Consider the following 25,700-nt stretch of genomic DNA (forward strand, 5'->3'; position numbering starts at 1 on the left):
CCCACATCGGCATCTTGCACTAGTTTGTGCCTTGAGGCTATTTCTTGACAACCTGAAGATGTTAGCACTTAGAATGAAAACACTCATACAAAAACAGCCTTAGCTGCAACTGTCGGTGTAAAAGCTAATTATCCCAAAAAAGACAAGCCATCTTTTTTTCTGGCACATACTGTATTTGTTTTTAAGAATAAAGTGGGAATAATATTAGAATAAAGTTGTACTTTTACAAGAACATGGTCATAACATAAGATTTTTTTTTTCTTTCTTTTTAAAATTTGAGACTGTCATTTTACACTGGGATATCAGAAGATCAATCTGTCACCTGAGTTACAATGAGGAATGTGGAGCATCTTGTTAAGTTGAAGGTCCCGTAGCATCAGAACTTTGAAAAAATGTGCAAGAAACTTGGTATTCTGAGGAAAGAATCACACAGACTTGGAGGAAATTGCCCCTTTGGTGGAGGAGGAAATGTTTTTAAACTGTACATATTGGTCAGATCTGTGTGATATTCAAAGAGGGTTTGTAGTTTCTCAAGAAACAATGACATTTTTCATCAAGATTTTGGATCCAGAGGGGGTGGAACACATTCTTGTAATATTGTGACTTTCTATACAATTCTGACTTTATTCTTGAATTATCAGATTTTTTGCCCTGATATTAATATAAATATTTTTGCTAAACCAGTACAATATAATTCTAACAACTAAATGTTAAACCGGAATTGGCCACTTGAGGAAGGAGCAATTAGCTGCAGATACAACACTGATAACAGTTGACTAATTACACAACCAACATTGGCTTGATTTAGAATCATGTTGTTGACGACCTTAAAGGAAACTGCTGCACTATTCATATTGTCTATGTCAGGTCCTGTTCTGGGCCACCTGAACCTGGAGCCACACCTGCCCTACAGGGGGGGTCGTCTTATGAGAGAGAGAGGGGGCTGCACTCACAAGTGGTGGATCAAATATGGAATCATTCTGGCAGTTCAAAATTGGATGTCTTTGCTCCCAGGGCAAAAAACGACCGTCCTCTTTTTCACAACCGACCACTATGCCTCTGGGAATGGATGCACCAACACAGCCGTGGCAGAACAAGCTATTGTGTGCATTTCCCCCAGTGGAGAATAACTTCTTGTTATGGAGAGGTTGTGCCTGAAAGGGCCTATTCCTGAACCTGGTGGCTCCCTGGTGGCCGTAAAGCCACAGGGCTGCTGGCTCTCATTGGATTGTCGAGACTTTCTCTGTAGTTTACAGCAGCATATATGCCGGTCCCTGCCTCAAGGTGTAAGAGCCCATTGGACCAGGGGCATGGTGGCTGCATTGTTTGAAGGGGTGCCTGTAAGTGATATATGTGCTGCAGTAAGTACCACACTCATTAGCTTGGTTTGGAAGGTTGATGTGGAGACAGGATTTTGATGACCTGAAGGATGTAAATCAAATATTCATTTGTTTTGTTGGGCAGGAAGTATGTAGCACTATTATCAGAGCTTTTCTTTAAACTTTTTTTTATTCTTTTTGCTGAAAACACTCACAGCTGGCTGCAGCTGTAAATTTGGCTGATGTGACCAGTGGGACTGAACAAATACATTAAAGCGGCAGCTCGTAAAACCAAAACAATTAGTTCAAAGAGGTTGTAATTGAAGCGACGTAGCACCAAGGGAAACTTTAGATCCTGGTGATAATTCTCTGTGGGTTCATTACGAGAAACCCCTTTCACACACACACACACACACACACATACACACACACACACACACACACACACACACACACACACACACACACACACACACACACACACACACTCATTTGAACTAGTGTTAATGTAAAAATATTGAGCAACTTTAAAGTAATTTCCCAATCCTATTGCTGCTATGTTAGCTTCACTTCAAGACCAACCAAGCCCTCATGCAGCAGCTGACATTTTTCTCTACCTGCCTACCTCACGGTGCCTCCTGGTTATAAATGAGAAATGCCATTCTCAGGAAAGCGAAACAGAAAATCAGAATCTCATTCCTCAATTTGACAAACGTAGAGACCGAGAGGAGCTCCAGTCACAGATGAGAAATGCAAAAACTATTCCTTCAGCCATTTAAACTGCACTCCAACTTCAGCAGAGTTTCTGCAGAGTGGTGGCAGCTAATGATCCGCAGGCAGTGCTGAGATAAAATTGGGCCACTGTCTGTTGACATGTTCTGGCAGCTCCATTATGAAGCAGATGATTTGACTTTGTTAGGGGATTATACCGTATGTACCCTGCAGCACCGAACGCTGTGCAGTGAAGATATCAATGAAGAGCAGCAGGCTTCAAGTTGGACTTCACACGCACAAATGTCTCTCTAATGCTCTTTAGAAACTGCAGAGTGCGATTTCCCATCCGGGCCGTCGCAGAGTAACCATCCTCTGCCTCGTAGATAAAATCTCATGGTGATAAGAAATGGATGTGTTTCATTAGATCAAACAGCTGTGTTGAATCTGGGCTCTGACATCTTCTGACCTAGCACTGCAATAGAGAAATAACCAGTCAGCATAGAGTGTGTCAGTGTCTCGCTGGGTGTCGACAGTTTCATTTTGCGGCGGCAGATATTTATGATAATCCATCCCTCCAAAGTTGTTCTTCATCAATAACTCCAATGGCAAGCATGGCTTATTCTGAGTTTGAAGCTTCTTCAGGAACATTGGCTGTATGAAATATCACGTCACATATTATATATTGCCCTCTGATGTAACGTTGTCACCCTTTGAAACATTGTTCCTCCTTGCCTTTGTGATGTGACCTCCAAGTTATCCATGATTCACCGAGATGTCTTCCGTCTGCCTCAGTGGCAGACTGCACTGTTTACGCCAACAATGGAACACGGCATGTTCAAGAAAAATTGTACATTAGCAAAAAAGACCTTGTTTAGCTTTCAAGGTCTGTCCATGTTGTCTGATTATAAATAATACATAGAATACAATGACGTGCATTTTGTGACTAAATCACCAGTGAACAATTTGAACTGTATCTTTCCATTCACAAGCCAAGCAGTAAAAACACAAACATAACCTATGAGCACTCAGCTTAAAGAGGGCTGCTTGTATGCTTAAGTCAATATCCTGCAAGAAAAGGAGCCTTCAAGGTTGAAATATAATAAAATCTGTAAAATGTATTTAAGAAATTTCTACAATTATTATGGTTTATGTTTAATAAATTGGTGATTTTCTCAGTCTTATTTCCTTTTGGTTTTTTAAATCTTCCTTTCTATCCATTTACTCAACACATAATAAATGAGAAGACCTGTGATGCCTCCACATAGAAGCATTAGTCAACATGGTCATCCTTCCACTCTTATGCTCTTCACCTCCCCAACAGCACCTCCACCAAGTTGCTAGCTGCTCCTATAAGCTTAAGTACTGCTGTGATAATAGCTGCATTATCACAATGTAGTTTGGCTACTGCCAGTTAGCTTGTCTGTCCCTGCAGGTGTTGTTCTAGCCATTTCTGTCTTGGTTGGTGAGTGCAGCTGCCTCCAGGGGTCTTCTGGAGGCTGCACGTTCCATTCAGGGCAGAATTGATTCTCTCTGCTTCCAGGTGCAAAACCCTGTTGTCCTCTGCTTCTTTTCAAAACAGACACTGCTGTTAACCTCAGGGAATGGATGCCCTAACGCAGCCATGGTAGAGATATTGTGTGCATTTCCCTCAGTGGTGTTGAAACTGCATGATCGGGAAAAGGAGTGCCAGCTAGGCCTGTCCCTGATCCTGGTGGCTCCCTGGTGGCCGCAAAGACACGGGGCTGCTGACTCTCATTGGATTGTGAAAGCTTTCTCTGTGGCTTACAGCAGCAGAGGCCTGCCACTGCCTGAAGGTGGACAGTACATTAGAACATGAGCATGGCGACTTCATGGGCATTTGCACCGTTGTACCACTTGGATGTGACAGCGCCTTTAGTGGCTCATGCTGTTCTTTCTGCTGGGTCTCTGATGCACTCGAGTGGTTGAGGTTTGACCCCAGCTCAATAGCTGCTCCGCAGGGCGTGAAGACACTTCCCATACTTTTTGAGCTGCTCGAGTGAAAGTGCACAAAATGATACGACTGTAACTTCTGTTTTCTGTAAGAGAAGAACGAGGTACAACATCTGATTGCCCCGCTGCACAGCTCAGCTCAGAAGATCATTCTCAAGCAGAAGGATGACCATGTTGGAGGATGTATATATGTGCATCAGTCATCGGCCCAGAGGTGTGAATACAGGTGTCTGGAGTGAAACCCTGCAGGGACATGCTATCCCATACTTTATGTGCTGCACCTTGCTCCTTTGGGGAACAGAAGTCATTCAGTTTGTTTTTAAGCGTTATACTCAATCAAAGACACAATAGCATAAAGTTACAGTACATTCAGTAATTCAAACATTCTCCAGCAGCTTACAACACATCATGGCATTTTTTCACACATGCAGGTATTTTTACTGCAGGATCTTCAGGTGTCTGTTTGCGATGCACATGTGGGCTGGTGAGTGATGGCGTTCAGGTCACAGCAGCACTTAAGCTCTGAAGCATTAGCAACACCAGTCAGTTATTCACAGCGGAATGTGAGATGTGCAGGTGTTGACATGTGCCTCGCTCACATCTCCGTGCTCACAGTTATATTCGTCACTGTAAGATGAACACACCGAGATTCTCCTTTTGTCAAAATAAGAGTTTGGAGTTGCAGCTGGCTTGTCTGCAAGGTGCTATTTAATCTCATCACTGCAGGTGAAGGATGAAACACTCGAAAGGATGAGACGCTTAAAAAAATATTATTTTTATATTCTGTTTTTTTTTATTAGGCGAATTGATGTAATCATTTTATATTAAACTATATTTATGTTCGTGCAGTCACGACGAGCCCAGAGCTTGTCTGTGCCAACTGCTTATTATGAACCAGGGTAATGTTTTATTGACATCTCACTGCTCTAGAATGGGAGATGGGTCAACTAAACACAGGACAAGAGCTTTGGGCGACTCTGGCTCAGGAGTCCGAGCAGTTCATCTAACCAGAAGGTCGCCTGTTCCACTGAACTGTATGAAACAAATAGTGCTGCAGATAGATGCACAGTGTGAACCTGCATGTGTGTGAATGGCAAAACTGTAAAGTTAAGTACTATATAAATACAGACCATTATTTCTTTTATCCATGAACACAACCCTGCCTGTTTATTATTGTACACGATGACAAAGGTCGCCGAACCTCATGAAAGTACCTGTTTTTAACCACAAACACAATATTTTTCTGAAAGTAGTTTTTCTTGCCTAAACACTCATGCTGTGACAATCCCTGTGTTTATTATTGTGTCCATAATGGCATAATGACCGCCTTGGAGGCAATATTTCAGGAGACACATTTATGGGTGGTGTCAGAGGGTGAAGACATACAAGCAATATGGTCATTTGGAGGACTTGGACAGAGATTTATTTGAAGGTGGAATTTGTGCATTTGGTAAAAAGCACTAAGACTGAAAACGGTGGGAAATGACTCACGTGGTTCTAAAACAGAATCCACCTTTAAGCATCTGAAAAGATCAGTTATGTCCTAGAATTTCAATAATTGCCTGGCAACTGTTACCAGCTTGACAAGAAGAGTGCAGAAATAGATGTTTTAATTCTTATTACAAAGTGAAAAGCCAGAACATGAGAGCTTTAATAGCTTCTCTTCCATCTCTCGGCAAGAACATGACATGTATGCATTTCTCAAAATGCTGAGCTAGTTTTATATTGCATTTCCTTACTGCATTAATTACTTTAGACCTATAATCAATACATTTTTGGATATCAATCAAACTGCAGGAATTTGAATTTGTGACAGTTGTTCAACATTTATTAATCCTTCATTATGATATACATATATGTAGTGAAATGTTATTAGATTTTCTACATTAATAATATTACAAAGCTATTCGATGATATTAGAGCTGAATGTGATGACTCATCAAACCTGTTGACTTTGACCTACAGCACAGTTTTTCATCGAAGGCTTTTAAATAGATTTCAGGAAAGAAGGAGGAAGGAAAACACTGATCCCCTCCGATTGTTATTGTTCACAGATACTATGTGGCAATGACACATACTAATTTGTGAAATCGCCCCATTTCCACATCTCGTCGCTTTTCCAATCCCCGAACAAAAAGCAGCAAATCACCCAATCTGTGTCTGACAGGCAAGTTTCCTGTGGCAGTAATCATGGGTTAACGTGAGCCAGAGTAAGTAATGGGAGGTGGTGACGGTGCAGGGAGTGTGTGCTGGAGTGTATGTGGATATAATGGACTGTTACAGCCTCGCCCCGGGCTTCACCCCTCCTCCTGAGGATTTGCTGCAGCTCCTGCACTTACTCACTGCCACCTCACGGGCTGGTGCCTCAGTCCATCAGGCCGCGTGTTGAGCAAGTGTGCGAGTCCTGGTTACTACAGGTGCCAGCTCGGTGGGTGCAGTAATGAATCTGCCTTAGGAACAGTTTCTAAATGGGTGAGTGTGAATCCACCTCTATTGTCTGCTCACTGAGGAGCTCCCCTGGCAGCAGCAGCGTCAACAAGGTGTTTCAACACAGGCATTATGTTGAACACCTTCCCTTCTTCCTAAATATGTTTGCTGCTGTACGCCGCAGTGTGAATAACAATCCTAAAAGCTGAAGGAGTAGAAGTGTGCCACTATAGCCCGGCCCTGGAGTTTGCCTCATGATACATCACGAGCCGAACTTCCTCGCTGCAGTATTTAGGTTCCCAGTGTCCCCAGCAGAATCCCAAAGCTGGCAAAGATGAGAATAATTTATCCGGGACTGTCAGGGAGCATTTAAACATTTCAGGCAGCTGCAGCCCCACCACAGAGCGGCAACAACTTCATTTGTATTATATGCAGGAGCTCTGCAGGGAGTGGGTAAAAAAATAAAACTTTGCAGTGTTCACTTCTGTAGAAAAGTATAGGTTGCTTTGCATGAGATGACAAATACTGCTGAAGCTGAAATTGGTTGGTTGCTTACTCATTTGCTTTATATTGTTGGATTGTGTGAGATGTCACAGTCGGCACAGCGGGGGCTGTGGTCCAAGGAAATCCTACTAATGTCTTTAGACCATTTCACATCTATTTTAACACAGCTGCGACGAACTACTGCAAAAGTTTTTGCAGCAAGATTATTTTAAAAAAAATGTTAAGCTCATTTGCAACCATATCAGCAGCAGAAGCAGAAATCCGTTCCACACTTCAGTTACTTCTTCCCTTGCAGTGTTGTCGGTTATATGTATATGTTTAACTGTTTGTGATTATAGTCCAGTGCTGTGCTTAATATACACTGAAAATGTGCAGGTAATGAGCTTTGAAGTAGAAGGTACATTTGTGTTCTACTCAGGTGTCCCTGACCCCTACATAGACACATACACTACATACACAGTGGCTGTGTCCTAAATCACTCACTAATATAAAAACTATATAGTCCACTATATAGTGACATCGCCATTTTGTAGTGCTGTCTGAATTTGGAGTGAAATTTTGTATACCCTATTCAGTAAACTCATTGTTTCCCACAATGCATCATGGAAAGTAGTGTACAACCGATGGTCACTAACCGAGCAATATATACCATCATGCATTGCACACAGGGCTGAGAGGAGAGAGGTAAGCAGGAGCAGCCCGAACTGTCGGACAATTGAAAGGGCTGAGTGGGGGATTTTAGACACAGCGTGAGAGTCTGAAGAACTAGACTTCTGCCATCATTTATGTTATTCACACCTGTACTTTTCTATGGGCTCAAGTTAGGGTCAAAAACCTGTAAAATAAAGCAAAAGGTAGTTGTCGCTTTCCTCTGCAACTCTCAGAAACCAAAGCGACGTTACCCTGATGACATCACTGTGGCATCCTCAGGGTCTATTCCCTCCTCCAGAGCCACAGAAGAAATTATGCAACAACTTTTTTTTTTCAGGCTGAGTACTCGCAGCGATGGCACATACTTATTTTTTTTGCCTATGATCCTTACTCTCTGTCTCTTGTAATGAGCTTGATCGTGTCCATCTTTTGTTGTTCGGCTGGTATTTTGAAACTGTGCACAGAGGGGGGTGCAGAGCTGACGGAACCCTGACACACTTTATTTTTCCCTCAAATTTGTTCAGTGTAAGACTGTGAACTTTTTGCCTCCTGAATCCTTCATGTGGTGGGAAAATGTCTTTCGCTAACTTGAAAAAGCATTTGCACTTCAAGACACTGTTCTCATTTCACTAAACCCGGAGACGACCACAGATAAAAGCTTTAAAGCCGCTTTCTGTGAATGTTCAGCAAAAGCAGAAACAAAAGCACCCTTCACCCAGGCCCTATAAATCCCCAGCCATTTGGTGCGAACACTGAAACAATCTATTATTCTCTGCCCTTTTACTCCTTGTTTCCTTGTAGACTTTCTGCTACCTATATACTGCAATTTATTTATCACTGCTGAGGGTAAGACATGGAGCTCTGCATAATGTTTGCTAAATCAGGCATGCAGGGGAGCAAGAGTCAAGCCTGCAGGAAAAATGAAATCAGGAAACACCGGTACAGTGGTGCTGAAGTTTATGTTCACAGTGACACGTTCCACGTAATATGTGAGAACAACTGTCCAAACAAATGTCATTCTTGTAAGTCTTTAAATCGCATGTTTTGAACAACAGTGACAAATAGTCCACTTTAAAACAGGGATTGCAGCTAATTTCTCACAGTAGCTTTCCTCACAAAAGAGAAAACCAGAGAGTGAGAGAAAGTTCCGTGAAGGTTTCAATGAATAAGATGAAAGATCAGAGGTCTGCGTCTTTTGTTTCAACCTGAAACACAAATCAACACTGAGCTGACTGAGATCAAAAGAATAAATACTGTGATGTATTCTATTGTTCTCAACTTATTCTGAACTTTGACTGTGTGGTCTGACTTTGGAAAGAGCTGCAAACACATGAAACTCCTCAGGTTCAGCCTCAGACATTCAGTATGAGAAGGAATACCTTTGAGTTCTCTGTTTTTACAGTCTCTGTCTCCATCATCTTCTATATTAGTCTGCCTGGGGGAACTTTTATGCCAAGAAAGACATTTTACAATTCTACTGAACTGAGGTGTACTTTGAGCTTGGCCCAAACGATGGAAAATAAAAGGATATGTCATCTATTCACGTCAGGTCCCACTGATTTATCACTTGCAAGTTCCTGAAATTTCTGGGAGTCCAACAGTGCATTTCTGAATCGCAACATTAATATCCACTTGTATATTATTACTATTTTGGTTAATTTGACAAACACTAGTGAATGGTAAATGGTCTGAATTCAAAGCACTTTACAGTACATCCACACAGTGCATCTTTGTCTATCATGTTCTCTATGAGAAAAGGCAATTTGGGGTTCTCAAGGACACTTCGGCATGTGGAATCAAACCGCTGAGCCTCTAGTAAGAGGACGACCACTCTACCCCCTAAGCCACAGCCACCAGTGTAGTGCCTGTTCTAAACCTGCCTGTTTGAAATGGGCTGTGTTCTTCTTTTAGAAACTGTAAAAGTGATCTCCAGTGATTGAGTTGCAGGAGGTAAAGAGCGGCTTCAGGCCTCAATCTGCAGAACCCTGAAGCTGCACCACCGCTGCTGCACGTAGACATGTTCACCTGTTTGTTCGACGTTCAGTGAACCTCAACTCGGTCCGCAGAAGCATGAACTGGAGAATCAGTTTGGTTGGCTCATTGTTGTGAGCGGCAACATCACTTGCGTCGATGAGGTCGTCTGTTTATTCAAAGTTTATTCCCTGGGCCCTTTACAGTGTGAAGCAGATAAGATGACGAGGAGATGGATTTAGTACATGCTTCACAACACCTCATGCTTTAAGATGAACATTTCCCTAATCAGATTAGTGCCTGCATGGAAACTGTAATTACTAGTTTTTTTAGCGACAAGTCAACATCCAAGTTGTAATTTACCTTGGAGAACTCGGCTCTGTTGTATAACTCTGAGTTATGTAAGCTATGTGGCTGCATTACTCAGAGCTCCATATATCTGAGTTGCCATGTAATGGTGCAGAACTACCTGAGAAAGGCACAGATGCCTCACATCACAGTCCGTCATTCAGGGTTATGTAATTGAAAAGTTAATATATGTGATAAATTTAGTGTAATGCATTTGTGGCGGCATGCGATTCTTTCTGCTCACCATCCATCCCATAGGACATGAATGTGACATCGAGCCCAAAAGCCAACAACTACAAGTAGTTCCAGACGAGGTGAATGTGAGTGTTGAGTTAATGTTTGGTTGTGTTTGAAGATTTTCCTCCTTTTAATCCAGATTAAAGCGTCCGGCAACAAGACCCAGAGCCCAGAAGCTGTCGGCTTTGAGGCAACAATGCTAGATTCCTGTGGACTCTGTGCACACCTCTAGCGCTTGTGCCAACTAAGTACATCGAAATCCAGAAAATGAAAGTGGACACTGAGGGATACTTGTAGCCTCGGGTGCGAAGGCAGAGCAGTGTTAAGGAGGAGAAAGGGTGCAGTTTGTATTCTTTTTCTGTCTCTTTGGTCTCTGCTTTGTACGGTTAAATAAACTGTGACTAAAGCTGCCCTCCAACAAGCAGGCTTCTCCGTGGGTTCAGCTTCTCGTTCTCATACAGAATTCACAGTGTTGCCCTGCAGGAGGCATCGCAGTGGCAGATGTGGTCGGACACAACAGCACGCAGGATGCACATTATCTTATAAGATAGAACTCCAACCTTCATTAAACGATTCATTCTCATCCACCTGTCGGCCGCCGGGCCCCTGTCACTCACTAAAATTGTCTACAATTTGCTGCTATTGATTTCTAGGTTTTCATGCCCTGTGGGAAGGAGATAACCCAATCAAATGCAGCCTTTGCCTCCAACATGAAAAACACAATTTCTCTCTGCAGAATCTTCATGCTGCTTCAGCGTGTTTGAAAGCCTTCAGGTGAAAATCTTTCAATTCCTGCAATTGTCTTCAGTTTTTTCTATTAGTTTTTTGCATTTTGCATATAAAAGGGGGCATCTGTACATCTACCGAGGAGCTGACAATCAAGCAAACCAATAAATCCATCTTTTAGAAATGGGATTTGTCCTGAAAGACATCTCTCGCGTTTATGCTAACATGAAATTCCCATATAAAACCATTTAGAGGCAGACGTTCCTTCACTTGGTGTTTAAATACCTTTGAGAGATTTGCTTTCTCCTCCCTTTGATTTCATGCACCTGCCTAAAGGCTACAATTAGTGTGAGGGAGAAGAAAACACAGAGAAGCCTTGAGAGTTTTCACAGTGAAACTTTCTATTTGCTCTGCAGTTACCTATTGTATACTTCTTTTGTCTTTGCCATACCTTGAACATTTAACAACACTAAATGAACTGAATGCTGACATCTAGGCAGATGCTAACAGTGTGATCCTGCTGCAGTTGGGTCAGCAGGGCAGAGCCCGTCAGCTCTCCTGGGCTCCGGTGATTACACTGACAAAGTAATCTCCAGTCTCAAGGCCCGAGAGCTCATTTGCAGTGAGATGTATTTAAAAGAGACACCCACTATCCAAAGGGTAATGTATTGTATTCGGGTCAGACGTTGTGATGTACATAGAGTAGCAGGGCATGTACATCCAAAGAGACAGTGGTGTTTTACTGTCCAATAAAAGCATCAAACTTCACTCTGAGACCACGTTTATCTTCCAAAAAGCAACTACATCATATATCTAATCACTGCAGACTGGGGCAGTGGTCAATCACTAAATGGCTTTGTGAGATACATTCTCTCCGGGAAGATGTCGGACATTGATCGGCCGCTCATCTGTCGCTGCAAGACGATGCTGAGATGAGCAACTGATCCCCCAGCCGCAGGTCCCCACGTCTCCCAGAAAATCAAACTACTTGGAGAACAACATATTTGAAATCTATATGGTTACTTTTTTCCCTGCTAATGACTCTTTTTATATATTTTGCCTCTGTGCCGGTGATAGCCAGTGGAGGCATTATGTTTTCGGGGGTTGTCTGTCTGTACTTTTCATTCATCTCAAAACACCTTAAGACAATTTTTTCAAATTTAGTACAAAGATTCAGTGATTTTTTTTTGGTGGTCGAAGGTCAAAGGTTAAGTAATTTTTTTTGCCTCTTCAATGCGCCTCAAGAAAATCTTTTCAAATTTGGCACAAATATTCACTTGGAGTCATGGATCCACTGATTCCATTTGGTTAGTTAAAGATCCACCTACAGTGGCCTCACAAAACATGTTTGTGATCTCTTGAAAATGATATCTCAAATCTGCCTTTGGGGAATATCGACCAGTTTTCACTTCGACTCAAAGATGAACTGATTAGAATTTTATGATTGTAAATGCAATGTGTCAGGAATACCTGGAGGGACTGAAACTTAAACCTCAACTCTAGTTTTTCTTTCAGTAAGATGATACATTTATGCTCATACATAATACAGAAGCCAAACCTGAATACTAGCTAGACTATTCTCAAAATTCCCGGCTCAGTTTTGGTTCAGTATATTTCTAAGTGATGTATAGATGGATGGAGTGATGGATGAATGGATTCCTTTATTCTTTTATTTAACCCTAACCCTCACATGTGCAGTATTCCAGGAGCTTACACACGTATGTATGTATGTACCACTGCACTGAAATGTTCTCTTTAGATGAAGTGACCTGTCCTCCATTGAATGTCTCTAAATGTATGGATAGCTGCTGTCAACACCTAATAAATGCTTCTAAATTTGGACAGCAATCATAGCACCATTTATTGAATTTCGGGTCTGAAAATGAAGGCAGTTTTTAGCAGATGTCTTTGAAATGTAATTTAACAATTTAACTTCTGGTCTCTGGTCCTTTTTGATGAGAGACAGGGCAGAAAACTCAGCAGAGATCAAATGTAGCTGCCTCCTGCTTATTGACGATTTCATAAACGATCGTCAGTCCTCCTCCTCCTCCTCCTCCTCCTCCTCCTCTTAACTGGCCGTCAGATGTTTGTGTGGATCTCAATCAAAGTGGAGAGGAAACAGCACTTGTTATTTGACAACATCGTGTAGTCAGACAAGTATTTTTTTGGCCGGCAGCGTGATGAGCTGTGGGTCAAATCATTTCAAAGGAGAGTGAGGCAGCTTCTATGTAATACAAGCTTCCTTTAAACCAACACAAACAAGGACATATACTGAGGCAGACACATTCTGTAGGCACAACTTTACAGATCACATTGTCGCTGTTATGAATGCAGATTGCAGTGGCTAGTGAAGGGTGACATCCAGTCAATACGCTTGACATGCACGTTCATTTACTTGCATAGCTTGTACCATCACATACAAGAGCTTGGAGTTAGGTGAGGCAACAGCATCTTTCTTTATGTAGTGCTTTTATTAGCCTCATTCAGACTAGAGTTAAAAAGCAAGCTTGAATCCTAAAAGCTTTACAGTTATTCACCAAGGACACTCTGACATGTGGACAAAGGACCAGCGTGGGATGGAGCCACCGAAAGGTTCTCTGTCTCCTTGAATTTTGCTAAGATAATACCAACTATATTTTATTAAAGCTATTCAGCTCTTTATTTGATTTTTTTAAAGGGGACATAGCATGCAAATTCCACTTTGTTAGTGCTTCTACAGGTTAATGTGGGTATCTGGCATGTCTACCAACCCAAAAACTCTGGGGAAAAAACACTTGCGCGTTTTGTTATGGTTCCTCTAAGTCAGAAACGTCATGCTTGAGCGACTCGATTGCGCTTCCTGGGTATTGTGTCATAACAAGGAACTGGAAGTCTCCCTACATGGTCTGCTTTCTCCGCTTGTTGTTGTACCCGTTGAATGTCGGGGTTCGGGGGTAAATGATGGTCTTCATAGCCCCCCCCCCCCCCCCCACCTCTCTTTCTCTCTCTGTCTGTCTGCTTGTGTGCTTGTAGTGGATGGGCAGAGGGGGACATTTAATTATGTGATTGGGAAAATTAAAACTCCAGGACAACAAGGGGAATACAAAGTATGGGATGCATATTTGATAATTTATATCATATAAAATATGTAATTTATATCGTTTAAAATCATGGGGGGAGAGGGGGGGAGGGGGGAGCTGGCTCATTAGCATTTAAAGGAACAGGCACTCAAAACAGGTCACTCTGTGGAGGGCTGTTTTATACAGGGTAAAAAGGGTGCTGTTTTAAATGATCCTTGTGGTATTTTGACCAAAGTATGTTACAGACATTTCATTAAGACCCCAAGGAACCATATCAACTTGTGGTAAAATGGGCATGCTATGTCCCCTTTAACATTTTCTCCATTTTACCAGGGAGTAATTCATGGATCTTGATGAGAAAAATCGCACATGTTTAGGGGACTGATACCTATGAGCGTGTGGAATTTGGTGCAGCTTGCTTGAAAGGACTGTGGTGCCTTGTCACTGACTGCCATTCTAGTTATTATTGTTGGACTGAAAATCCATTTATCCTTGTAATTTTCACTGATGAAACTCCTGAAACGCTTTCATCAGTTTGTCTATTTTCTAGTGTTTCTGCGGAGCAAGGCTGTAAACTAGTTCACATTTTTCTGTGGCATTTCAAAAGGTCACAGTAAAACAACGACAATTTGTTTCTGTGGAAATATGTGAAAGGATTAAACAAAGGTCACATTACGCAACAAACCTGATTAACGTTTATGATCAGTGTGTTTAGAAAAAGTAATTAAAATGTAAAAAAATTTGATTCAACAAGTAAGATGCTTTATTTGCAATAAACAATACAAGTTAAAGCTAGTCTGGTAAAAAGTGTTTTATTATTATTATCATCAATATTCACTTTGATTGTTTTATTATTTGAGTCCTTGCTGCAAAGAATACAGCCTCAACTAAAACCTGGAGAATCTCTGCTGCGGGACAGTGATCTGAGGCAGCGGCCCTGCAGTGAAGAACTTCACATGGTCGTTTGAGCTTCCAGATGGTCGCATTATGCTTCCTGCCACATTGGCCACGAGCACCGTCGGACAGGAGGCAGCATGGTCCCAGCTTGCACTGCATCGCCCACCGTAATGTGCACCGCTCCACCGTAACGTGCACATCTGCCCAGCTAGGAATGCTGAGGAATCACATCTGTGCTGACTCACAACTGTAACATCTTGTTGGTTTCATGTATTCTGCACTTCTTGTGTTATTATGATACTGTGTGTGTGTGTGTGTGTGCTTGTTTTTGTTGCCTGTTTAGGACCTTTTCCAGCATAAACACTGACCTTTTCAGGACCAGTCCTCATGAGGACCAAAGCCCCAATCTAATTAGGCAGACATTACATCCACTATGTCATATGTTCAACATTCCCGCCAGAATTTTAAATCCCTGACCTGAAATTGAATGCACGATGCTGCCGTATAGTAGCATAACAGCTGATTGTCCCTCAATCCAAAAATGTGACTTCTTCGTAGCTCCAGCCATCTTGTTTACATTTACGCATTTTGTCGTCAAGCAGTTGGTAATTGTCAAATGTCAATGTTGCAAAAATGCTGTGAAAACTCCAATAATGCTCCTGTGGAGAAGCCCCTCCTACTTCCCCTCCTTTCCTTACCTGGCCTACAACTTGGCTCCGCCTACAGAAGTGACACAGGAAGCCATCCCACCTGGTTCACTCCTCTCTGAACAAACAGACCTGGCTCCCCACATGGTGGAGGCCTCATCCTTTCATTGTTGGACTGTGTACAATGTGAGTTTGTCTTGTTTGATGGTCTCATTGGGAAAGAATTGTATTTTTGATAATGGTGTTGATGTTTAAGAAATGGTTAAGTCTTATTTCTTTACTAGAAGACTTGACAACATTTAAGTTAATATGTAGGCTCTTCGTTAGAGACCATTCCAAACTCATCCCAATTAACATAATGGGTTGGAGACCTGAAGTCCAAGCTCATCTGTCCTAACAGACAACTAAAGTATAAAGGACAACAGTACTCGTCCTAAACTCTACAGTGACTAAGGTCAGAATACTCCACGTTTATTTTGATTATTGCTTATTCAGAGTGTGAACCTGTTCAGGTTAACATAATCAGAAAATGTTAATTTCATGGCAGTGTTAGACTTTTGTCTTAATCGGGTTAATATCAGAATATTAACTATAAGTACGTTGTGATTTGGTGCCATACAAATCTAATTGAATTGAATTGGTGCCCATGTAAACATGACTCGTGACACTTCCGTGTGCATTGTGCTTTTCCCTGTGTAGCCTTATCCTGTGTGTTGCCCGCAGTCTGATCACCTGGTTTAGAATTTTTGCTCCTTGCTTCCCTGTGTTGTTTGCCTGCCTCGGGTTGATTTCCTGTGTGCAACTTTTGATTCTACATAGAAGAAGTTTTCTTTTTTACCTGCACCTCATCTCCTGTGTATGCTCTGCAGTCAATTCCTTGCCTTCTGCCATTGTCACAACAACATCTCTGCAACATCTGTGTGTATCCAAGTGTATGAGCCAATGCATATGTTTAGTGAATCTCTCCGTGTACGAAATATGTCACGTCCGTGTATCCTCTTTCTCTTGGTAGGTTTTTTTAGAACTTTGAATTAAACTGATTTATGCTGCCTTTCAAAATATAATGTCATCTTCCCAAACCCACAGTGCAGCCATACATGTTAGACACTTGATATCACACTAGAAACAAGCTGCCTGACATTCTACATTGCACATCTGCACATGCTGCATGCCATTAAAGGAATTCATCTCAACTTCAAAAAATCCTTCAGCCCGGAATTAGCTCCAGGGAGATGAATTAATGCGACCACCATCGCTTTAAAATAAATCAAAACATTTCTAAAATTATCTCCGCTATCAATTATGTATCGCCGGCTTTAATCTGATGTGCGGTCATATATTTTGAATCATAGATGATGTGCGTGGAGACCCAGCTGCCTCTCTCGTGTTGCAGGCTCTTGCAAACTCTTAAGACCTCTCTGTCATATGCGGTTTATTCAAAGTAAATTCAACACTTATTCCAAACCCTATTTTAGTGTCCTACCACCATTTCAACTGAGGGATTTGGTCAGTGAAGAGGATTCATCCCCGACAGAAACTGTTTGTCTCATAATTAAAAATATAAATTCTCACAATTGTACTGAATGTTGTATATTTTCAATTTAGTCTGACCACCTACTAAATTTCCTTGGGCGCTTCCTTTTGATTGGGTTTTAATCTACTGTTTGAAATATTTACTTTTTCAAATGGATTTCTCCAGCTGGGTCTGTGGAGAGACATTTCAAACTGCTTGCTGTTTGCAGACGGTATTATTATTCTCCTGCAACACCTGATAATGTCACCGCTGCCTGATATCAGAGTTATACTTGATAATGAGGCAGAGGACACAAAAGAGACAGCTTGAGAAATTAGAATGTGGAGAAAAAAAATATTTAAATCTGCCGAACCACCCAGTCATGCTTCCATGGGGCTAATTTTCAAGTCAACGCAGGGATGTGAAAGTACACTGTGTGCCTGTGTGGAAGAAACGACTAGTCAGTGTATTTGTTATTAGAAAAGAAAAACCTGAAAAGCCAGCCTTGGGAATCAGTTTAAAGTGTCTCGTTATATGCCTGGAATACAAACACTGTAAAGTTTGCTTTGCTCTGGTGTTGCAGACAATTGTTTGTGGGAAAATAAATGAAAACAAAAAATAAGGAATGGGAACTCTTTTTTTTTCCTGTTTCTGAAATCACTGGCTACACAGTCGGTCTGACAGCTCTGAGCCTCGACTGCCTTTGGCACCAGCTGCTGCATCGACTCAGCAGCCACAGATGAAGAATGACTTCAGCCAAACGCAACACCAGAACAAAGGTGTTGGAAGACGGCGTCATGACGGTTGTGTCTCCAGCCTGGTCTCACCACAAATTAATAAAATAAAAATGATGAACCTATTTTCCCTCTACTGGTTTGTGCATTTAAATTCATTGAGTGAGGATGCCTCTGGAATTGAACTTAATTCAATTACAGTAGCTGTGATGTAAATGTCAGTGAAAATTGAACATTTGATTGTGAAGCAGAAAATTCCGCCCTTTTTACGACTTAACGTCCGAACCAAGGTTCTTGTCTTCGTTGCATGGTTTACATTTGATTTGGTTACTTTTGGTTTCATGTTGAAATTTAGGGAGCGGACTTAAGACACGTGTATATCCTGTCATCACCGACATGGGCTGCCTCCACATATCCATGATATTGATTGGTTTGTAGACAACTGTGTGTTTTCAAATCAGTGGGCAGTGTCCATTTGGAGAAAAGGAATGAACCAGTTGATTTTGTTAATTTCGTTGCATCTGTAATATCATTATGGTATTACAATCAGCATCATGGTATATTCTTTATATACAGTCGTTGGTTTTCACCCGTTTGCTTATTTGTTTGTTCTGAATGAGCAGGATTACACAGAACTACTGGACAGATTCCCATGTAACTGGGTCAGAGGAGAACCCATTAAATTTTGATGCGGATTCAGATCAGGGAGTGGATCCAGGATTTCTTCTTCACTTTCTTTAACATTGTGAGACGGTGTGTTTTCAACATTTTCATTGATTATTTCATGGGCTTTGATGAAAAACAGCAGACATGTTTAGGGGACTGAAATGTATCACTATAGATCCAAATAAAAATCTGGATCTAGTGAATTTAAATGTGGGTTAATAAGGAGACTTGGGATTTGGCGGAGATTCTAGTTCAGAAAACAATTTACACTGAAACTGTATCACACGTGCAAAGAAGAGAATATCTTGAATGAATTCATAAAAAAGAAAATGGATCAAATCTGAAAGACCTAAAAATGATGACAAGAATAATTACTCTCCCCACCTGCTCGCGCTCCAGCTGCATCCAGCATGCTGCAGCTGTTCTCAGAGCTGTGAGTGGCAATAAGAAACCACTAACCAGTAAAAGTGAGTCAGCCAGGCTGAGAGAAGTACATCAGTAAAAAATAAATAAAAAACATTCCCTGATTAGACATGGCATGTGGGCAGAGCCAGTGACGTGCCTGACAGGAGAGAATACAATGAAACCATTCACATCCCATGTATGTAATTTCGAATTTTTGAATTAGAGTCCTGTCATCTTACAGAAAGTTTTAGTTTTGGTTACCAGTGAATTGATCAACTTGATGAATAAATCAAGGAATGAGGAGGTGAATACTGAGTTCTAAATTAATGAGGTGCTCTTCATATGAAACAGCAGCATGAAGTGGGGCTGTGCTCCTCCTTTATTCCTCCTGCAGGAGAGGACGGAGGGATTCCATATTTATTAGTGACATTTCATGTGCGCTGATTCGGTTATGTGCTTCAGATAATCTTGTAAAGCCTGTTTACTACCTCTATGATCATTTCACTGCTCGCTCTATGCCATGGACTTTGTTGTACTGCCAAGAAGACAGAAAGTGTAAATGGGGTGTATTCCTCTTTACAGTAGCAGCTCCCCTCAACCTTTTGTCCCAGCCAAACCAAAAAGAGTGGCCAGAGTAGTGAAAATATCCAAGTCATGATAAAGTGACTTTGTGTATTAAAGAAAATGTTGACTTGTTTTAACAGTGACTATATCTGCCCAATCCACAAGATTTCTTGGAAATCAGTTCAGTTGTGTTTTAAATGATCGTGACGGACAGACAGGAAAACAGATGAACTGCAATAAAAACATTACTTCTTAGTGGAGGTGAAAAATAGGAGAGGACTAGAAGATTGTATGTGGGTTTATCATGGAGTGTAAGATGGACGACATGAAAGCTTCCCAAAAGTGAAGCCAAAGTGTCTTGAATACCCCCTGGTGGCTGGCTATAGCATAGGTCATAAACCCTGTATCCTCTATAAGCCATGTCAAAATAATTTCTTCTCGGATTGTTTCTGTCATTTTAGGTTCATGTCAGGAACTTCTAATCAACCTAATTCAAGGGATAAATTTTCTAGTAAGTTTGGTTTTGATTACTTATTAGTTGGTATAAAAATGGGCTGAAATGTCATTATTATTATTATTATGTCATTATTGGCCGGGCTTCAATACCACGGCAGCATCCCAAAATTGTTACTGCGCAGACTCTGCCTCAAAATGGCGTAATCGGTGCAGGATGGCAGCTATTCATATCCGGGATACAAATCCAAATACTTACTTTCTGGATCGTGGAAGGAAGTGAAACTAGTCGTTTCCTCCAGAGATGGTTTGGCCAATCAGATCACAATCTACCCTCAGTGTACTTTCACGTGGTCAAACTTAATCCAATCACAATCTGATCAACCATTTTAATACCTGGAGACGCCTGGACCTAAACACAGCAGCAGAACAGAAGAGGAATATTTGAGTATGACTTGGCTGGTAAAACTGTACCTGTCATTGAGAGAACATATGGACTCTGGAAATTGTCTGGATTCTCATTTGAGGTTTATTCACTCACAACACAGTTCACAGTTGAATGATGAAATTTGCGTGAATAATTGTTTTTGAGTGAGGCCACATGAAAGCTTTCATGGGGCCAACAAAGAGATTCACATAACAAAGAGAGTGCGGTGGTTGAAGCTGTTATTTGCACTCCAGTAGGTCTTCCTCTGATATAACCGGGTTCCAGACTCAAAGCGGAGACCATGACGGGGGATTTCAGTCAAAGCAAGAATGAATGGTAGAGTAATGAAGACTGAACAGAAGGTGATAAACTCCCTTCAGACTTACCTTCCATAAGTGGTATTGGTTCCAATTGAATTTTAAATTAGAAGCTGTGCACCTTTAATCCACTGTGATGAACAACTTGGAATACATCACCATATTTATGACTCAAGGAGGAATAAGCAGAAAAACGGTGAAAATGAATCATAAGGCACAGAGCTAAAGAGCGAGGCGAGGATTGTAACTCTTGCAAAGACAATGGATAAAACTAACTCTTAGAAACTGGGGAACAAACGAGAAGAGAATAAAGTATGAGCGAACACACTCAGCTGAAGAAGGAGCAGAGACGTTATTACCTTAGAATAAAGACTAGAAACAGCTAGACTGACTTTGCCCAAATTTCAAACATTCATCAAAGTCTTTGAGGCTCTTTAATCTCTCAATTCTCAGTGTCTAATTTGTTTAATCAGCACAAAACAGAGGTTTGTGGTTTCTTGGAGTGTTCAAGTCTGAACAGCAGTTTATTCAGAACCAGGAGCGTTTCAAGGGACTTTGGAGGCACCAGGCAAAAGGAGCCAATCTTCAAATCATTCTTTTAATATCAAAATAAAACATAGTGCATACTGTGCACACTCATAAATAATAGTAAAGCAGAAAAACTTGAAGTGCAAACCCCACCAGGCACATCATACACACACATTTAGACGTTCAAATCTTCAACCAAACATCTAAAATTACAAATCTTTTAGCAGAGAGATTGTAGCATGGGGCCTTGTCAGGGGGTTTCTGACCATTGTGTCCTTGCAGTCTTCTGCGCATAGCCGCTAATACGGTATCATTTAAGGGGGATCTGACAAAAATGTCAGTGCTGTGGACTAATCTGCCATTCTCAGGGGGGCCCCTCTAAGTTTGGGGCCCCACGCAGTTGCCTTTGCTTGCTGTTGCAACGCCCCTGTGCAGAAAACAACTCTTGCTAAAATAGATGTTTTCACCTCATTATTATTGTATATAAGTTGAATGAATAAACTTTGAACTTTGTTAAATGAATGACCATATTTTGTACAATTGCGCTAGCGGTCTCCAATACTTCTAGTTGTCATGCTAGCTTGGCTAACATGTAATGTCTTCCAGTGTTAGCTCAATAACGGGGCTGGGCAGCAAGACAAGAGCAATAATTATCTTAAAATAATTATCAATTGCAATATAACAAAGTTTCATGCATAGTGTAGTCTGAGGGCAAATAACACATCATAGAACTGCCTTTTAAATGTTTTGCTGTTTATTGCATATTTATATCTTATCTACAACCTTCACTCTGGACCAAAAACCAGTAGAGAAATAATACTGCAACATTTATCATGATAATAATTGATATCAACTGATAAGAACATATTTGGCCTTAACATCCAACCCTACATAAAAGTGATATAATCTTATATAAAATCTTCTTGTCTGTGTTGCCCAAAATGTTTCTCATGTTGCCCAAAATAGTTTGGAGCTATTTGCTAAAGTGTGCAGAGTTTATTGTGGTGACTGATCCTATAATTCAAAGAGTGGTTAAATGTACAAAAAGTCTGTGGAACACTGCAAATGTAGACTTTTCTTTTGAATAGTAAATAACAATTTAAAACACCAGTGACACAACAGTAGTGTCTGACTCATTTTACAACACAGGCTGGACTCATTTCAATCTACCTTTAAGTCTTATCTTACTCATTGGAGGAAGATCTCTCTCTTTTCCTCTCTCGCTATTTGTCTTTCTAATCATCCCTCTCTCTGTCGCACAATTTATTCACATCCCACTGCGAAGCTCCCTCAATATTCCTCCCTCCTCGCTCCACACAGTGACAAAATGGCTTTACTTTCACGACCTCAGAAGCTAAAGGGAATCGATTGCATGACTCAGAATCTCTTACGGCCGCAACTCTCTCTAACACGACTTAAGATCCTTAATTTAATCAAAAGGACAGCGTGATTTGGTTATGCGTGAAATGCCGTGGTTTATCTGCCCTGAGACATTCAGAGGCTAACAGTGTGTACCGTGCTCGGAGCACGGGTCATAAAAAACACATTTTCTATTGTGTCTATATTCCTGAATGTGACTATTTAGCACAGGCGCAACAGACGATGTCGGATATGACCTTTAACCCTGTCAGTTTCATCCACTGTGAGGGCAGATGACTGAAGATTTAAGGCTGGTGCATAAATTGGTTACTCTTAAATCTGACATAAAGATGCTGTTAAATGCTCGTGATGTCATTAGCCGAATTACAATTAACATGAAATGTTGTGTGCTCTGTGGTCTGATGATTAATTGCATTCGTCTCAGAGTTGCATCATTTAAGCCTAAATAATTTAATTTGAGTTTCTCAGTCATGGTTTTCATTCCAAACTTAATCAGGGTCTGAGCGATCACCCAGAGTCCCTCCAGCTCGCCAGCGTCCCCTGTATTTAATCGGTTAATGGACCCTCCAGTGCACACTGATTTAGAACAGAGTGCATGAAAAGAAGGAATTAATCATGAAACTTTGTTTATCATCTAAACTTGCATTGCTACACGTGCTGATTGTGATGTGGGAATGTTTTTAGAAACAAGAGCAGCATAAACAACCCAGGTTATTAACTTCAACATCCCAAGGTGCTTCTTTGCCAACATTGTAAGAAAAATGAATTAAATGATATGATCAGCAGAAACGTAATAATTAATCAAAAATTGAATTGAGCCTATTTTCCCCATTCTGATACTTGTAAAGGCCAAAAGGAGAGCAATAAACAATGTGTATTAAGTCTTACGTGCTATAAATTGAGTGTTAAAAATCCCTAAGTGGTCAGCTGAATAATTTCATGCAATTCATGCTTAAATGTTCAATTAGTAAAGATTCTTGGACTTTAAATGACCAAGTGGGTTTGAGGAAAAAAATGCAATTTGTAATCAGACAGGTGCCCTCCAGGAAAGATCAGATTCCTGTAATACACTGCTGGTCTGCTAAGGTGTACTGCCAGTGGGCAATTTGTTAATTGTTACCAGGGGGTCAGTAAGCTTTCCCTCTGCCTGAGTGTCCCCCCCCCCCCCTGTAATTTTTTTAATCATCTGGGACAATTGTTTGTTTATTCTACATGGTTCTCATGCGTGCTTCTTTATCCCATTGTTTTATGCATGGATGGATTTCTATGTGTAAATATTAGTATCTCCAGGCGATTAACTTCTGGAGCTGATCAGTCAGGGTGGGTGTGTGGGGGGCTGACAACGCTCTATTAGTGAACTGCACACAAGCGGTATCTACCAAGTTTGTATGCTTAATCCTGCCTTCCTACCGTGGAGGGTAAAGTCTTTATGGATATTTTAACAGCCACCAATGTATGTAGGATTTGTCCCGGTGCTGCTGATGGTCAATCTGACCATGACAGAAAGTCAGTGTGTTTGCGTTCATAGGAGAGCGAGTTAAAGAGCGCTGTCCTAGTATTCTTTTTGATGCCATTCCTGTTTCTGGATTCTGATTCAAACCATGGATCCTGCAGTTTAGTTAGCAGCACTAACAATAGGATGCTCATCTGCACACACATAATCTGTCAGATACACAAATTGGTTTAACTCTACTTTTTTTTTTTTAATCTGCCTCACAAAGTAGTACTTTGTTCATCACTATACAAAAGAAAATAATACAATAATAATTTATAAATATAAAAAATCATATCCAGCTTTACTATTCATGTTTCTCAGAAGGACCAATGTTAATAGGTTTAAATGATTCACAAATGGTAGATTACAAATTGACTATAAAAAATTTGTAGCTGTCAATCAACCTTTGTAAACCTGCAAAACAATGGAGATCAAGTTTGTTTGTGTAGCAAAGATTCATTTAAAAACAAAAAAATTGTACATGGTAGATGATCCCCTTATTTATTTAGAAAATACATTGTGTGAATGTAGCTTATGAATAAATTCAGTGGTGAGGTCACACAAAGATACAGAGGAGAAGAGAAGTGCTGATGTGAACATCTGTTTACAGACACAAAGCAGAAACTGCGTAAAGTAAAACTCAGCACTCAAACTTCCCACGCTGTGACGCTGAAATAACAAATATGAATTTTTACCCTGTGTTTGCAGTTGAATCTGATTAAACTTTGTCCAATAAGGCCTCAATGTCACACACAGTGTTAGAACTTTTTTATGTTTTTGTTTAACCTCATCACTCATATAATTTTTAAAAGATTTTATATTGACATGTCTTATTCTTTCGACTCATCTCACAAGTTTACAAAGATTGATCTACTACAAACATGAACAAAATTTTACTTTTCAAGCTCAAACCCATATTGTCTCTAAATTGAGCCCATACAATTTAGTCTCAGTGAAGTCAAATAACGAAAATTCCTCCTGGGTCTGTTGAACTACTTCATAGAAGCATCTACTGTTTGGCTCATGTTAAAATGGCTGTGTGACTGTGGACAGATTCTTTAATGGTTATAGCTTCACCGCCACACAACATATTGTCAAGAAACTTTACAGGTGTGTAGTTAAGATCAGATGAAAATGAAGTTTAAATACGGATAAGTACTCATGTAATAATAATAATAATAATAACAATACACTTTATTTGTATTGCGCTTTTAAAAGATGCTCAAAGGCACTTATCATGGTAAAAACAGTGACAATAAAAACAATAACAATAATGTACTAATGAATACTGAGCCTCATCCTGTTGAAGGATATTGCTGTCGGTTTCATTATGAAGAACAATTTTTATTGAACAGATATTTTTGCTACAGGCCTAATGTTTTTGCTCTAGATTTCTTCATAAGATGTTTCTTAAATTGAATATATTTTTCATACAAGTGTCAGTTTCTTCTTCATAGTCACCTCATGGTGCAGAGGTATACTGACTTTTTATTTTTATGTTGTCTGTACTTGATGCAAGCTCTTTGTGAAACAAGCCCAGATCTGTCATCATGACACCGTTCAGAGATCTTTCTTCTCTTGCCTTAACTGAATGCTGATTTATATTTTGATTACTTTTCCTCAGTAGCCACTTTAAAAACACGCACATGTGTGCAGAAGCGCTGGTTTAAACACAGAGCAATGATTTCCACACCCACTTAAAGGCACGCCTGGAGACAATGAACAGTACATGGTAAATAGAGTGCAC

Source organism: Hippoglossus hippoglossus, chromosome 15 (genome assembly GCF_009819705.1).
Source record: "Hippoglossus hippoglossus isolate fHipHip1 chromosome 15, fHipHip1.pri, whole genome shotgun sequence".
NCBI classification, from domain to species: Eukaryota; Metazoa; Chordata; class Actinopteri; order Pleuronectiformes; family Pleuronectidae; genus Hippoglossus; species Hippoglossus hippoglossus.